This window comes from Sorex araneus, chromosome 2 (assembly GCF_027595985.1).
Source record: "Sorex araneus isolate mSorAra2 chromosome 2, mSorAra2.pri, whole genome shotgun sequence".
Lineage (NCBI taxonomy): Eukaryota > Metazoa > Chordata > Mammalia > Eulipotyphla > Soricidae > Sorex > Sorex araneus.
In genome coordinates this window covers 218,952,216-218,966,866 of record NC_073303.1, presented here as the reverse complement: position 1 = coordinate 218,966,866, position 14,651 = coordinate 218,952,216, and the positions used below count along the sequence as shown (strand labels likewise).

General features: G+C 50.2%; 1 protein-coding gene across 6 annotated transcripts in view; it reads right to left on the bottom strand.

Annotated features, from left to right (window-relative positions):
• BAZ2A (bromodomain adjacent to zinc finger domain 2A) overlaps positions 1–14,651 on the bottom strand; it is a 40,360-nt gene that overhangs the window by 23,743 nt on the left and 1,966 nt on the right. For 2 of the 6 annotated variants that reach the window (XM_055126051.1, XM_055126052.1), the window contains exon 2: positions 11,536–11,614. The exons of 3 other annotated variants lie outside the window; for them this stretch is intronic. The gene's annotated coding sequence lies outside the window, so the exon portion shown is untranslated. Of the gene's footprint in view, positions 1–10,918; positions 11,072–11,535; positions 11,615–14,651 lie in introns of those variants that run through there. One more of the 6 variants, XM_055126053.1, reaches the window with a different exon arrangement.

Sequence of the window (14,651 nt, the reverse complement as noted above, 5' to 3'; positions counted from 1 at the left end):
GCACAGCGGGTAGGGCGTTTGCCTTGCACGCGGCCGACCCGGGTTCGAATCCTAGCATCCCATATGGTCCCCTGAGCACTGCCAGGAGTAATTCCTAAATGCAGAGCCAGGAGTAACCCCTGGGCATCGCCGGGTGTGACCCAAAAAGAAAAAAAAATTATTTAAATAGAAAGGTTTATTGAAAATTAGAAGGTAAGGGAAGTGAACTATAGGACTAGTTCGACCTAACCCTACTTTGATGAAGAAATCATTCTTTATACACAAACAACTTGGATCCTCCAGCATTCCATTAGAGTTTAGTCTACTGCTTAGGAATAAGAAATTAATAGTGGGGCTGGAGTGATAGCACAGCGGGTAGGGTGTTTGCCTTGCACACGGCCGACCAGTTTGATTCCCAGCATCCCATAGGGTCCCCCGAGCACCGCCAGAAGTAATTCCTGAGTGCAGAGCCAGGAATAACCCCTGAGCATAGCTGGATGTGACCCAAAGAGCCAAAAATTAATTAATTAATAGCAACTCAGAAATTTATTTTAAAACAAGTTTTTCATGACCCCCATATTTAGTTATGTGGCCCCATACTAGATCATATCCATACAATGTCATAGTTTAAAAACACAGACTCTAATGGGGTTGGAGTGATAGCACAGCGGGTAGGGCGTTTGCCTTGCACGCAACCAACCCAGGTTCAAATCCCAGCATCCCATATGGTCCCCTGAGCACCACCAGGGGTGATTCCTGAGTGCATGAGCCAGGAGTGACCCTTGGGCATCGATGGGTGTGACCCAAAAAGCAAAAAAAAAAAAAAAAAAAAACCCAAAACCACAAAACCACAGACTCTAAGACCAGAGATAGTCCAGCAGCTAAGGCACTTGCCTTGCACTCAGCTGACTAGGTTCAATCCCTGGCATCTGGGTCGGAGCGATAGTACAGTAGGTAGGGCATTTGTCTTGCACGAAGCTGACCCGGGTTCAATGCCCAGTATCCCATATGGTCCCCCGGTAATTCTTCAGTGCAGAGTAAGGAGTAACCCTTGAGCATAGCTGGGTGTGACCCAAAAAGAAAAAAAAATCCCTGGCATCTGGGGATTGAATATAGTCTCCAAATTCTGCCAGGAGTGATTCCTGAACAGAGTCAGGAGTAAATCCTGAGCACCATGGTGTGGCTCAACATGCTGTCCCCCTCCCCCAGACAGACAGACAGACAGAGACAGACAGACAGACAGACAGACAAGAGACAGAGACACACAGACACACACTATAGGCTCTAGTTTAGACTCCTTCCAAAACTTCTACCACTGAGTATACTCAGCAATACAACCGTTTATTTCCCAACTCCTAGGAAAGTCAATCTCATCTGATTCCCACTTCTACCCTCCGCAACAATTTTATGCACAGCTACCTGCCTACTGCATGTTATACAGTCTCCTCCACACCTCCAAAGCATGCTGGATACCCTGTCACTAAATGTTAGGCCAGTTCATTTTTCCATTTTGTTTGAATCCATGAAGAAACAATCTCTTCCCTACCACTCTGGGAAAGCTCAGTATTTCCTGTCACATATTACAAACTATTAAGAATAAATGGCTCACACCAGAGCGATTACAGCAGGTAAACTAGTTTATTTCCCAACTCCTAGGAGAGTCAATCTCATTTAATTCCCACTTCTACCTTCCCCCAGAATCTTATGCACAGCCACACCTCCCTATTGCACGTTACACAGACTCCTCCCCACCTCCTATGTTCACTGGATTATACCCTGTCACTCAATGTTAGGCCACAGTAGGATGTTTGCCTTGCATGCTGTTGACCGGGGATCCCTGGCACCTATATGGTACCCTGAGTACTACCAAGAGTGATCCCTGAGAGCAGAGCCAGGAGTAGGCCCTGAGCACAGCTGGGTGTGGCCCAAAACCCCAAAAGAAATTAACAAAAAGTAGAATAAATAGTTCACAGAATCCCAGTAAGCAGTAAGAAATTACTTAGTGCCCAAGGTCTTTCTCCCCACAATCCTCTACTGAAGTATCATCAGAATCACAATCACTTTATTTATAGGAAGCTTCTTAGATACATAAAATATGCTTTGTACAGTTTAGTAAGATTAAGGCATACAGTGGGTCCTCAGTTCAAATTCCATGCCTACTACCCAAGGCTGTGCGACCTCGGACAATATACTTAATGTCACTGAGCTTCATTAGTAAAAAATTTAGTATGCACCTTCTGGGCTTGTCAGAATTAAATCAGAAAATCATATAAAGGACCTAGAAGAGTGTCTGTCATTCAGCAAGCACTCAGTAAATGTTGGTTGTTATTATTCAGCAAGAACTGCTGTATTTTCAAGATAATAAGGTCCAGGGCTGGAGTGATAGCACAGCGGGTAGGGCGTTTGCCTTGCATGCGGCCGACCCGGGTTCGATTCCCAGCACCCCATATGGTCCCCCGAGCACTGCCAGGAGTAATTCCTGAGCACAGAGGCAGGAATAACCCTTGAGCATTGCCGGGTGTGACCCAAAAGCAAAAAAAAAAAAAAAAAGATAATAAGGTTCAAAATCAAAATATAAAACATCATTTAAAACCATTACCTCTAAGGGAAACACAAAACTAGGAATGATCTTTCAGTCAGATTTCCTTACATACCACTCTAATTTCAGACATCATTCAAATACAGAGAATCACAATATGGGAATGCAAAGAAAATGTGGACAGTTCCTGTCAGCAATAAACCCAGTGTTATTTTATTTAACCTTCCTACCAGAGATGCTTTTCACAATAAAACTTAAGAGGTAAATAATGCCATCCCACCAAGAGCTCGTCACTGTCATCGATTTGCTCATCGATTTGCTCGAGTGGGCACCAGTAACGTCTCCATGGTGAGACTTCTTGTTACTGTTTTTGGCATATCGAATACTCCACGGGGAGCTTGCCAGGCTCTGCCATAAGGGTGGGATACTCTCAGTAGCTTGCCAGGCTCTCCAAGAGAGAGGGAGGAATCAAACCCGGGTCAGCTGCGTGCAAGGCAAATGCCCTACCCACTGCGCTATCTAATGAAAGGGAAGTGTTCCCTTTGAACTAATAGGATTTTGGCCAAATGAAAAAAGAAATCAGCACTGCCCAACCCCCGACTATCTCACAGCTCTCATAACCAGGAAGTAGAAACCAGGACAGCACCCAGCACAGTCCCAGTAGTATGTAAATGGATCTCTTAAGAGCCTTTATGCTTCATTTGTACGAGTTAAAGGACATTGCCCCTTAAGCGCTGAGCAGTAAAGCCCCTACCACTTGGCCAAATAGCCTGCTTTTCTCTCAGGCATAATTGAAGAGATACTTGGTGAACCTGTGACACAGTTTTAACAGAAAAAGGCTGACAATGCACAAAGTAATGAAATAAATATTACAGATCCTAACACTGGTGCAGTTTCCTAAACCAATCCTAACATTCAGACCTCTGAGACTAACCCCAGAAACACAAGACACTTTAGCAACATCCAGCTGAACTTGGAAGCCCTGTAGTTTGTTCTTCTCATATAACAAAAACCCATATGTAGATACCTCATTTTTTTTTCTTGGAAGGAATAGAGTCAGACTTTAAATGTTCATCTTCACTGAAAAGCAGAAGATAATATGGACTGGGAAGTTGGTTCAAGGTACGGAGCCCATGCAAAAGCCCTATGTTCAATTTTAAGCACCCAAGTATCTCACAGGAGTAGACCCTGGGCATCACAGATACAGCTCCAAAACAAAGAGCAAATGGGTCTATATAGTAAGTAAATCATATCACTATGTTTGGAAGAGCCTGCAAGCTCCCCGTGGCTAATTCAATATGCCAAATACAGTAACGAGTAACAGGTCTCACTCCCCTGACCCTGAAAAGAGACTATAATTGTTGGGAAAAACGAGTAAGGAGAGGCTACTTAAAATGTAAGGGCTGGGACGAACGGAGACATTACTGGTGCCCGCTCGAGTAAATCGATGAACAACAGGATGACAGTGATATCACTGTTAGTCTTGTAATAATTGTGAGGGTCAGAGATAAGAGATCGGTGGTAAAGCACTTGTTTTCATGTGCGAGGCCTTGCCTTTGATCACCTGGGTTTAATCCTTAGTACCACATACACACATACACATATGAATATTATGAAGAATATTTCTCAAATCTAAACATCTCTGGATTCACCCTCTGTATACAACTATAATAGTTTGCAACTGAGTGATTTCACAGGGCGACCTAACAATGTCAAAAGGTATGTTACTGCTGTCTAGAGAATGGAAGTTATCGGTGCAAATAAGTAATGGTCCTGTAATTAAAATAGTAACAAGTCTCACAATGGAGACGTTACTGGTGCCCGCTCAAGCAAATCAATGAGCAATGGGATGACAGTGAATAAGTGATACAGTGAGTAAGAAACCCACAACAAAATAATCTGGGCCAGATATTAACTAGTTTGATTCTGTAGCATCAACCAAATATTAATTTCTACCATGATGTCTCTGGCACTGAATTTAGTTCTAAGTACATAAAAGACCCAAAGGAAGTATTTGTTAAACCTATAGATTATACAAATGAATGAAGGCTTATTCCTGACTCTGCACTCCAAGACTTATTCCTGGCCGTGCTCAGGGGGACCATATGAAATGGGGATCAAACCTAACATCTGTTACATGCAAGGCAAGTTAAGTACCCACAGTACAAATATACTTTTTTTTGCCACTAGTGGCTTTAGATGTGGGTTTTGCCCCTACTATTATTAGAAACAGAAATATAATTTCATTCTTCCAACACAAAAACTTTAGAAGAAAAGATTTGAAATCTTGGTGTATTTTAGATAGGCGCACCCTAGGAGAAAATAAGGCCTAGAAACTGGAAAGTATTGAGAACACAGAAGAGGCAACAGACTTAAAGTATAACTTAATAAAATATTTTGCTTGATTAACCAAACACTGCAGGTAACTAGTAGTAGGAGGAGGAGGAGAAGGAGTAGTAGTAGGAGTAGGAGTAGGAGTAGTAGTGGTGGTGGTGGTGAGCTACTAGGTTTTAAGTATTTGTTAACTGGGGGCCAGAGAGAAAGTATAGTAGATAAGGTGCTTGCATTGCACATGGTTGCTGGGGTTAGATTCCCCAGTACCCCATCCGATCCCCAGAGCACCTCCAGAACTGATCCCCGAGTACAGAGCCCTAAGCACCACTAAGAACTAAAGAATTTGTTGACTGGCATCAGGAGATAATTCAATGATACAGAGCACATTTTCTCTCTGGGCTTTCTATGTAGGACCGCAGAGTTCAATCCCGACTCTACATGTTTCCCTGGGCACTGCCAGGAGAGCAACTCCCAAACAGTGTCAGAGCCAGGAGTAGCACCTGATCAACAACAGGTATGACCCTCCCAAAACCAAAACAAACAAAAATTATTTATTGACTGAATAAAGGAATCATACAACAGCCAAGTTAGGCTTTCTGCCATAATTCTGGTGACTTTAGTCAGAAATCTGGAAATGTATATGAAATTGCAGGATACTTACAAGCCAAAGTCTAGAAGTTTTAACAAAATTATTTCCTTCTTTGGGGCCAGAGCGATAGCACAGTGGGTAGGAGTGGGTAGGGCATTTGCCTTGCACACAGCCGACTTGGGTTCAACCCTCGGCCATCCCACACGGTCCCCCAAGCACCGGTAGGAGTAATTTCTGAGTGCAGAGCCAGGAGTAACCCCTGAGCATTGCTGGGTGTGACCCAAAAAGAAAAAAGAAAAAATTATTTCCTTCTTTTTCTTTTTAGACCCGAATGTCCCTCAGAATTTCAATTTTTTTTTTTTGCAGGGGGTGGGGGCTTAGATACCTGACAGCGACAGTACTCAGGGGTCACTCCCAGTGGAGCTTGGGAATCATTTGGCACTGGGGATATAACCCAGGCCTCCTATATGCAAAAGCATGCTTTGCACATACTCAGCCCCTTGAGCTATCTATCTGGCTCCAAGAATTTCAACTTTAACAATTAAGGCTTTTACCCATTCCTTCAAGAAAAATCTCTCTCCCCCAAGAAACCTGACCTGAGCAGGCTGGTTAAATCCCATTTAGGGGACCAAAGATACAGCACAGGATTTAAGGCACTTGCCTTGCATGTGGCTAACCCACGTTCCATCCCTGGCACCCCATATGATTCACACAACCCACCCAAAGCACAAAACCAGGAGTAACCCCTAAGCACAGCTGGGTGTTGCCCAAAACCTAAACAGTATAAAAGTATAAAAACAAAACAAAAAATTGCATTCATGGACTGGAAAAACAATACAGCAGGTAAGGCACTTGCCTTGCACATGGATTACCCAGGTTCAATACCAATACTACATATGTTCACCTCCTCAAGCGCTGCTAAGAGTGGTCCCTGAGCAGTTAGGAGTAAGCCCTGAGCATAGTTGGGTGTGGAAATAACACAAACAAACTTTAAAGATACCAAATAAACTGGGGTCAGGGAGATAGCTCAAAAGGCTAGAATGCATGCTGTGCTGAATGTATAGCTCAAGGAACTATGGATGGAGATATCATTTATTTATTGAAGAAACCTGGGGGAGCTGGAGCATAGTACAGCGGGCAGGGTGTTTGCCTTGAACGCAGCCAAACCTGGGTTTGATTCCCAGCATCCTATATGGTCCCCTGAGCACCACCAAGCTAATTCCTGAGTGAGTGTAAAGCAGAGAGTAATCCCTGGGCATCGCCCCTGGGTGTGACCCAAAAGCAAAACAAATGAATAAATAAATAAATAAAAGAAAACTGGGGGGAGGGGCAGTTCCAGAGAGAAAATGAGACCATCTATGTTTTTGGTGTGAGGTCATACTCAGATATGTTGCAAGGGTTACTCCTGGGTTTGCACTGAGAAATAACTCCAGGCGGGTCCTGGGGGCCATATGGTACAGGATGTCAGGGATCAAATCCAAGTTGGCCATGTGTAAGGCAAACACCCTACCTGCTCTACTATTGCTCCGGCCCCCGTATCAATTTTTTTTTTGGGGGGGAATCACACCCAGCGATGCACAGGGTTTAATCTTGGCTCAGGAATTACTCCTGGCGGTGCTTGGAGTAATCCCATTCCCATATGGGATGCTGGGAATCAAACCTGGCTCAGGCGTGTGCAGGGCAAATGCCCTACCCGCTCAGCCCCCACCCCCCATATCAATCTCTTACAGAGTCTCATGTTTTAGTTTTTTAATGAATTTTTAGGGAAGTTGTATTTACATCTATAAAATGTTCTCTTAATTCTCTATGACTAGAAGGACAAAACACTGCCATATTTACTGCCAGTGACCAAAGAACAGTTTTTTGGTTTTGTTTTGGTTGGGGGGTGGGGCGCTCCTAAGCTCAGAGCCAGGAATAACCAGGTACCTCTGGATCCCCAAACCAAAAATAAATAGGGGTTTTTGGTTTTGCAGAATTTTATAAACTTCAAAAATTATTAGGGGCTACAACGATAGTACAGTGGGTAGGACACTTCTCTTGCACACAAATGACCTTAATCCAATCCATGTCAGTCATATCATGCCCCCAAATCCTGCCAGAAGTGGTCACTAAGAGCCAGAAGTAAGCCCCGAGCACTACAGGTGTGGGGAAAAAAAAAAACCTTATGCAAGATGAGAGCTGATGAAATGGTCATTCAGACTTATGTGGAACAACTCTGAGAAGGTATTACTTCTGGACTATGAAGTACACAAGGACTTCTATACCCACAGAAACAATCAGGAAGACTATTTACCTCAGAAAATACTTTTGCATTTTATATTTCAACCTATATCCCAAGACATTAAAACTCTGGCATTATTGCCTCACTTTATCTCACACAAGGCCAAACATCACACCAGTTACCTGACTAACTTTCATACTATTTTAACAGCAGGAGAATAAAGCAGACCTCTTTAGAGGTGGCAAGAAAGATCAATAGTAGCAAGTCAAGTAACCCTAACAGGTTTGCTTCTCTCTTGGCAACACCTGATTCCAGAACCACAGGACTGCAAGATGAGCCTCTCACAAGGCATTCTAGATTTCTGACTGGCTCTGAGGTCAATCCGAAGAATGTTCTGTATATCTCAAATTTTTTCCCTTAAGGGAGAAGTAACGTTAAAAAAAAAAAAAAGAAAAATCAGTAAATATTAAGAAATTCAGTTCTGGACTGGAGAGACAGTACAGGGGCAGGCCTTGCATCCAGATACCGCTGGTTCAAATCCCTGGTACTGTATATTATCCCCAAAGCACTGTCAGGGATCACTTCTGAGCAAAGAGCCAGGAATAGCCCCCGAGCACCTTAGTACAGCCCATGCACCCCCTTATCCCTAAGTCCCCAACTGATGAGCTTGGAGACAGTATAGTGGATAAAGTACTTACCTGGAAGGTGGCTTATTCAGTTCGACCCCCAGCACCACATTTGGTTCCCAAAACACTGCCAAGAGTGATCCCTGAGCAGAGCCAGGAGATAACAGCTAAGCCCTGAGAATAGCTAAGTGTGGCCCGAAAAACACCACCCTCCCATACCCAAAAATCACTTGAGAAAAAAAAAAGCATACATTTTACCAGAAGGCAAAGTTTGCTCTTCTGATCAATCATACGTCAAATGAAGTCAGCATCTATGTTTTCAAAGACAACTTTGATTTCTTTGAAAAAGTCCAAAGGAGCGGAAAAAATTCTTTCAATTTCTTCACTTTAATCCCCAACAGAAAAAAACAAATATAATACTGTCAGGTTCCAATTTAGGTAAACAAAAGCTGAAGAAAAATAATGGTAAAATCAGTGTCAGATCAACCCAAGCACAAAGCAACTCAAAGGAACAAACCAGTTCGTGACAAGAGCAAGAAAAAGGATAATCACATCAGATGGACTTGTGCTGCTTCCAGACTATCAACCCCAATAGCTCCAGGGAAAAAGTAACAGTACTATTTCAAAATGGTGATGCTCCTCTCACATTATCATGGATGTCTATTGTAGAAGTCGCTAATTCAGGAAGAACAGTACAGTGAAACTGGGACCCCGGCTGAAGCAGTTTTGGATAATCCAGATGAGCTCAATACCATCTCTCAAGAATTGAAACGCTATGGCCAACTCACTTCCCATCAAATCGAGTGTCTAACACTGTGCCTGGGGACACTGTACACATAGTCCATCACAGTGTGCTGCAATAGAAATCCATGAGCATTACCTGGTGAGAGAAATAAAACCTGGGTCCATGAATTCTCAAAGAGCAGATAAAACATACTCTTCAAAATAAGGTGAGAAAAGTCTTATATAGGCTAATGAGTAAGTCTTAAGAGAGCTAACTCTTCTAATCATCTGGCAGAAAGTCAACCCTTCTGGGCCCACAAGAACCACCTAGGTCTAGAATTACCAGCGAGGAACAAACTTGCAGTACACCTTCACTCTGCAACACACAATTCCCAAGTTACAGCTGAATCGTCCCATCAGCTTCCCTTCCCACATCTTGGAACCTACCCTTCCTCTAACAAGCTGGGGGCTCTGCAAAACAAAAAACTTCCAGCGTTAAGAATACATTAAAGCAAGATCCTCCAAACCACTCAATAAAGCACAAAAGATCCTAAGCCAGAGCTAGCTCTCCACAGTGAGGAAATTTGCAAGTGAAGCCCTATTGGTGGATAACTGAGTTTGCTTCTCTATGACCTCTAGCTGAAGGGGAAAAAAAAAATCCAGACAGGGACTGAGACACTCAGGATGGGGAGATCAGGATCAGTGAGTCAACTGCAGCGACTTCCATCTGACAAATTTAATTGGGAGGTGGGGGGGGGGGGCGGGGTGGGGGGGAGGGACGGAATAATCCAAGGAAAAGGACTCTTAGACCACAGGGCTGGCAGAATCCACGCTTGCCCAGGCGGCCTAAGAAAATGAAACCAAATCTGATTAAAATGGACATTTCAAAACAAGAGACGTAGCTGCAAACGCACAGCTGCCATTTCCCGGCCACTTCCTGCGGGAGGCCTGGGGGAGGGGCTGTTTGTGTACAGATGGAGGTGGAAACCACCGCCGCCCCCCCAAAGGATGCAAATCTCGCTCCAATAAACGCTACAAAGGATGACTCCTGGCAACGTCTTCCCCTGAAAACTGGGAACCTCGGCAACGGATAATGCGGGCTCCTCTTGCCTGCCACAAAACGGGGATCCCCTGGTGCGGGATCCCCTTGGAAAGTGATCCCCCCCTTTATTCGGGCCTCCCTCCCGGGCCACAGCGCGGCCCGAATGCGGTCGCCTCCGGAGCAGCCAGGCCAACTCCCATCCCGGGAGCGGGGGAACCTCCCGGGACGCGAGGGCCCCACGTCAGGCGCGGCGCCGGCCAGGCCTCTCCTGCGCGAGCGAACGTGCGGCATCCCGGCGGCCCCGGGAGACACCCCGGAACCCCTTCTCGCCTCCCCGCCGCCCGTCGCCCCCATCCCCGCAAGCCGCGGGCGCGCGTCTCAGCCGGGCCCAGGGAACCCCCTCGCCCACCCACCCGCCCCGCGCTCCCCGGCGCTCCCCACCCCCACCCCCACCCGAGGAGGTGGAGCCCCTCCCGGGGATTCCACCCCGAGTCCCCCACAGGAGTCCTCCCCGGCAGCCCGGCGGCTTCTCCGCCTCCTCGTCCTCGTTGTCGTCGTCGCCGCCGCCACCCCTGCCGCGGCCGCCGCCACCGGGAGCCTCCACAGCTCCGCCCGCCCCCGCCGGGCGTCCCGTCCGAGGTCCCCCCTCGGCCGCCCCGGAGCCCCTTCCTCCTCTCAGCCTCCAGGACACGGAGGACCCCCCCCCCCCCGCCGCGGGCAGGAACGGAACTCGACAGGCGCTCGAGTCAGTTTCTCCCCTCAGGCCGGGCTCTGGGCGGCCGGGAGCCGCGGCTCTCCCTGAGGGCAGCCTCGGATGAAAGCGGGGCTCCCTCCCCTCAGGCCCCCCGCCTCAGACCCCACAGACCTGAGGCGGCGACGTCCACCTGGCTCGGGGCTTGTCTCTCCCCGGGGGCCGGGCGGTTCACATGGCCGCGCTCCGGGCGCCAGGAGGGGAGGGGACCGCGGGGGAGGGGGTCTGGGGGCCGGGAGGGGGGAGGGGGACGCGGCTCAACCGCGGGGCCCGAGCGGAGCCAACATGGCCGGCGGGGGAGGAGTGAGTCGGAGCCGGAGGGGGCGGGGAAGCTGCGGCCCGAGCGAGAGAGCCGCCCTCCGCGGCCTCCGCCGCCGGGTCCTAGTGCCCGCAGGCCGGCCTCCCCGGCCCGGATCTGGGTCCTAGCGCCGCGGCTCCAGGGCCGCTCCCTCCGCACCGTGCGTGTCCCATTGTGGGCGAGAGTCCTTCCTGCTTCGCGCTGCAAGCTGAAAGGCGTGCCATGGTCTCAAGGTTAACCTGAAAGACTAGCCCAAATTTCTAGGGCGGAACCGTGTGGCGCTCCCCAAACGCGAGGCGGGTGGTGGGGAATCGTTTGGGGGAAAGTGAAGAGCCAAAGCGGCAGGGTTAGTGAGGAAAAGTTTGGTCCTGGCAAAAGGGTTGGAAGGGGGGGGCGAGGCAAGGCCTCGCGCGGTAATCTGCTGCCCACTCACCTCTGTCCCGTGGGGGCTGCCTGGTCCTCCCTGGATCACTTCCCCGGCATCTGCAGGGCGCTGGGAGTCGGGAAGATTCCTGTGCGTGGGAAAGGAGGCTTAGCGGGGGGAGCACGCGAGACCCGAGTCCTGTCTGTGCATGGGATAAGCCCGGGAGAACAGAGCAAATTAAACACCCCACATGTCCACCTGCCCTGTACCTGGGAAACTTCCTATATAATTCCGAACGTCGGAAAAGCCTGAAAATCTAACAGGACTGGTTTGACTGCCAACTAAAATGTCTCTAGCCGGGCCTCTGAAGAGCGACAGTGTGTGGTAGCACGTTAGAACTGGGAGAATGTCTAGTCCAACCTTCTCCTGTTTGTCAGATGGAGATACTAAGGCCCAGCGAGGCTGGCCGACGTGTTCAAGGTCAAGTAGCAGATAAACACTAGTAATCAGGCTTCCTTCCCTTGACACTCAACACATTTGTACAGACTTCAAGATCATTCCTGCCCTCCCATCCCCCGCCTTGAGTTCACTGCATCGCAGTTCCACCAACTGAGTCTTCTGAAGGCCAACGAGTGGGCACGAGGAAACCGTGCAGCAGGTAGGTCAGTGGCCTTGCACGCCACTGACCTGGGTTCGAGCTCCAGCATCCCGTATGGCCCTGGAGCACTGCCAGGAGTGATTCCTGAGTGCAGAACCAGGAGTCACCCCTGAGCAACACCCGCTGTGCCCCTCCCAAAAAAAAAATAGAAAAAAAAGGAAAAGAAAAAGAAAGAAACTGGAAGGCTGGGAGGTCAACAAATACCTTTCCCTCTGGGGACCTGGGGCGGGAAGAGACCTAGAAACTGGGTAGGGACAGGACCAAATCCCATCAGCCTAGATCCGATTGCCTTATCCCAGGAGGAAGGCTGCTTGTTTCAGAATTTGACAAAGAGCCCACTCCTCACTCTGAATGACTGGGAACGACTAAGAAAAAAATAAGCTTTAGCTTTAGCAAAACCTCAAAGTGCCAGAAGGAGGGGAGGCTGGGGGTAGGGTGGGGAAGAGGGTGGGTATCGTGACCTGGGGGGGGGAGGAAAGTAGACCACCAGGGAGGGGCAGGCAGAAATGAAACTCCTCTCCTCTTGCCTAAATAATAGATTTAAAGGCCACCTTGGGGAAAAAAGAAAAAAAAAAAAACAACAACACAGCGATCTGCAAGTGCCTTAGCTGGCTTTCCAGTCCCCAAGCAGTCCTTCCATTCTGGAGAAAGCAGGGACTCAGCACGCATCTGAATCGCGCCCTCCCCTTGGCCCCCACGCGTGCCCCCCGCCCCCCGCCCCAGAAATAAAGGCAGGGAAGACAGCTTTAAAGGAACTGCTCCTCGGAGGCCGCAGCCGAGACCGGGTAACCTTTTTTTTTTTTTTTCTCTTCCCTTCTCCAGGGCAGATGAGGGAGACGCTTCCGACCGCCCGCCCGCCCCCGGAGCAGGGCAGGCGAGTGACGAGCAGGGCCGCGGCGGGGCGGGGCGGGGCCTGCGCCAGTCAGACGGGTGTGGCCACGCCCCTCCCCCACACCCACACCCACCCACCGCGGCTCCTCTCGGCTCCGGAAGAGCCGGTTACTCTTGTGCCCCACTGACTGTCCCCCACCCCTTCCGAGCCCCAGGCCTAGTCTCCAGGGCAACCCCGAGGACGAGCGCGGCCTGGAGCGGCCGGGAGCAGGGAGGTGTTGGACGGGAAAGGGCCTACCTGGTACTGGGGGGGGAGGGAAGGGGGACAGGATCCCTCCCTCCCGGTGCAGCGAGCACGATCCCCTTGGCCGGAGAGGAGACCCCTCCTGACCCCCGTCGGGGCACAGGCCTGCCCTGCTCCTTGGGGAGGGAGGAGGGCGCAGCCAATGTGCCCAACAGCTGGGCGCTCGCTTCCTGCCAAAAGCTACCCCAGGCAGCAGCTGTGCCTCTCCCCCTCTCCAGACGACAGAGGGCAGACTGACCCCATATGTCCCCAAACATTCCTCAATCCCATCAGACGTGGCCAATCACCAACCGCGGCTCCTTTTAGGAAGCGACCAGAAAGGGGGCAGGGGCAAAGGGGCATTCTTAAAGCAACTTGTGATACAAGAGCATCCAGGGAAGGCTCGGAGCCCCTCTCGGGCCGGGTCAGTGGGCAGAGGATGACGAGAGCAACCGGAAGGGACAACTTGGCACCTGCTCCCCCCCTTCCCTTCACGCCCTCCTGATGCACGGACACCAGGACCCGAGGGTCAGCTGCCATCGCGCCTGGCTCCGCTGGGGCCGGGGCGGGGAAGAAAGTACAGGGGGCCCAGGCGCGTTTGCACCCTCCTCTCCAGCCCTCTCACGCTCCCCCTTCCCGGCCCTCCTGGAACCCAACCCCGAAGGCCACTGCGCAATTCCATCGGCCTCCCCCTGCCCCCAGAGCCCTCCCGGCTCGAGTCTGAATCAAGTCCCTACAACCTGTCCCCTGACTCTGCACGGGCCGGGGAGTAGGGGTGGGGTGGAAGGCGAGAGCCCGAGAGCAGAAGGGGCTCGGCTGGACTCTGGGGGGGAAACCCCAATGGAGATGGGGGAGGAGGGTGATTGCTAATGACCTCCCCCCCTTGGTGAAAACGGCTCATACCGCTACTAGAGCCCGAGAGCGAGAAGGCCGTCAGCCCTTCCACTTGCACCTTCCCCTTCTCCAGGTGACTGCAACACAGCGACACACACACACACACACACACACACACACACACACACACACACACACACACGCACGCACGCACGCACTTGGTGGAGGTTAGATCCTCACCACACATCAAAAGGACCCTAACAGCCCCTCTCCCTCCCTCCGCGTCGCCGTGTGCCCCCTCTATTCATCACAAAGTCCCGGCCCGACTCCCCAGGCGGGCTTCTCCGCGGCGGTGTCATGAGAGGAAGGGAGAAAGCCCTAATTTCTCCAAGGGGTGGGGACTCCCTTAACATCTGAATAGAGCAGGCGGCCTTCCCACGCCCCCACCGCCCGGGGACGGAGTCCCGGCCCCTCACCCACGCCAACAGTCCCTGCAACCCCCGCATCCCAGGTTTCTGGGTGCCCCCTCTCCGTTTTCGGGCTCGAGGGCCGGGGCATTCCTAGACGGGGCCGACTCAC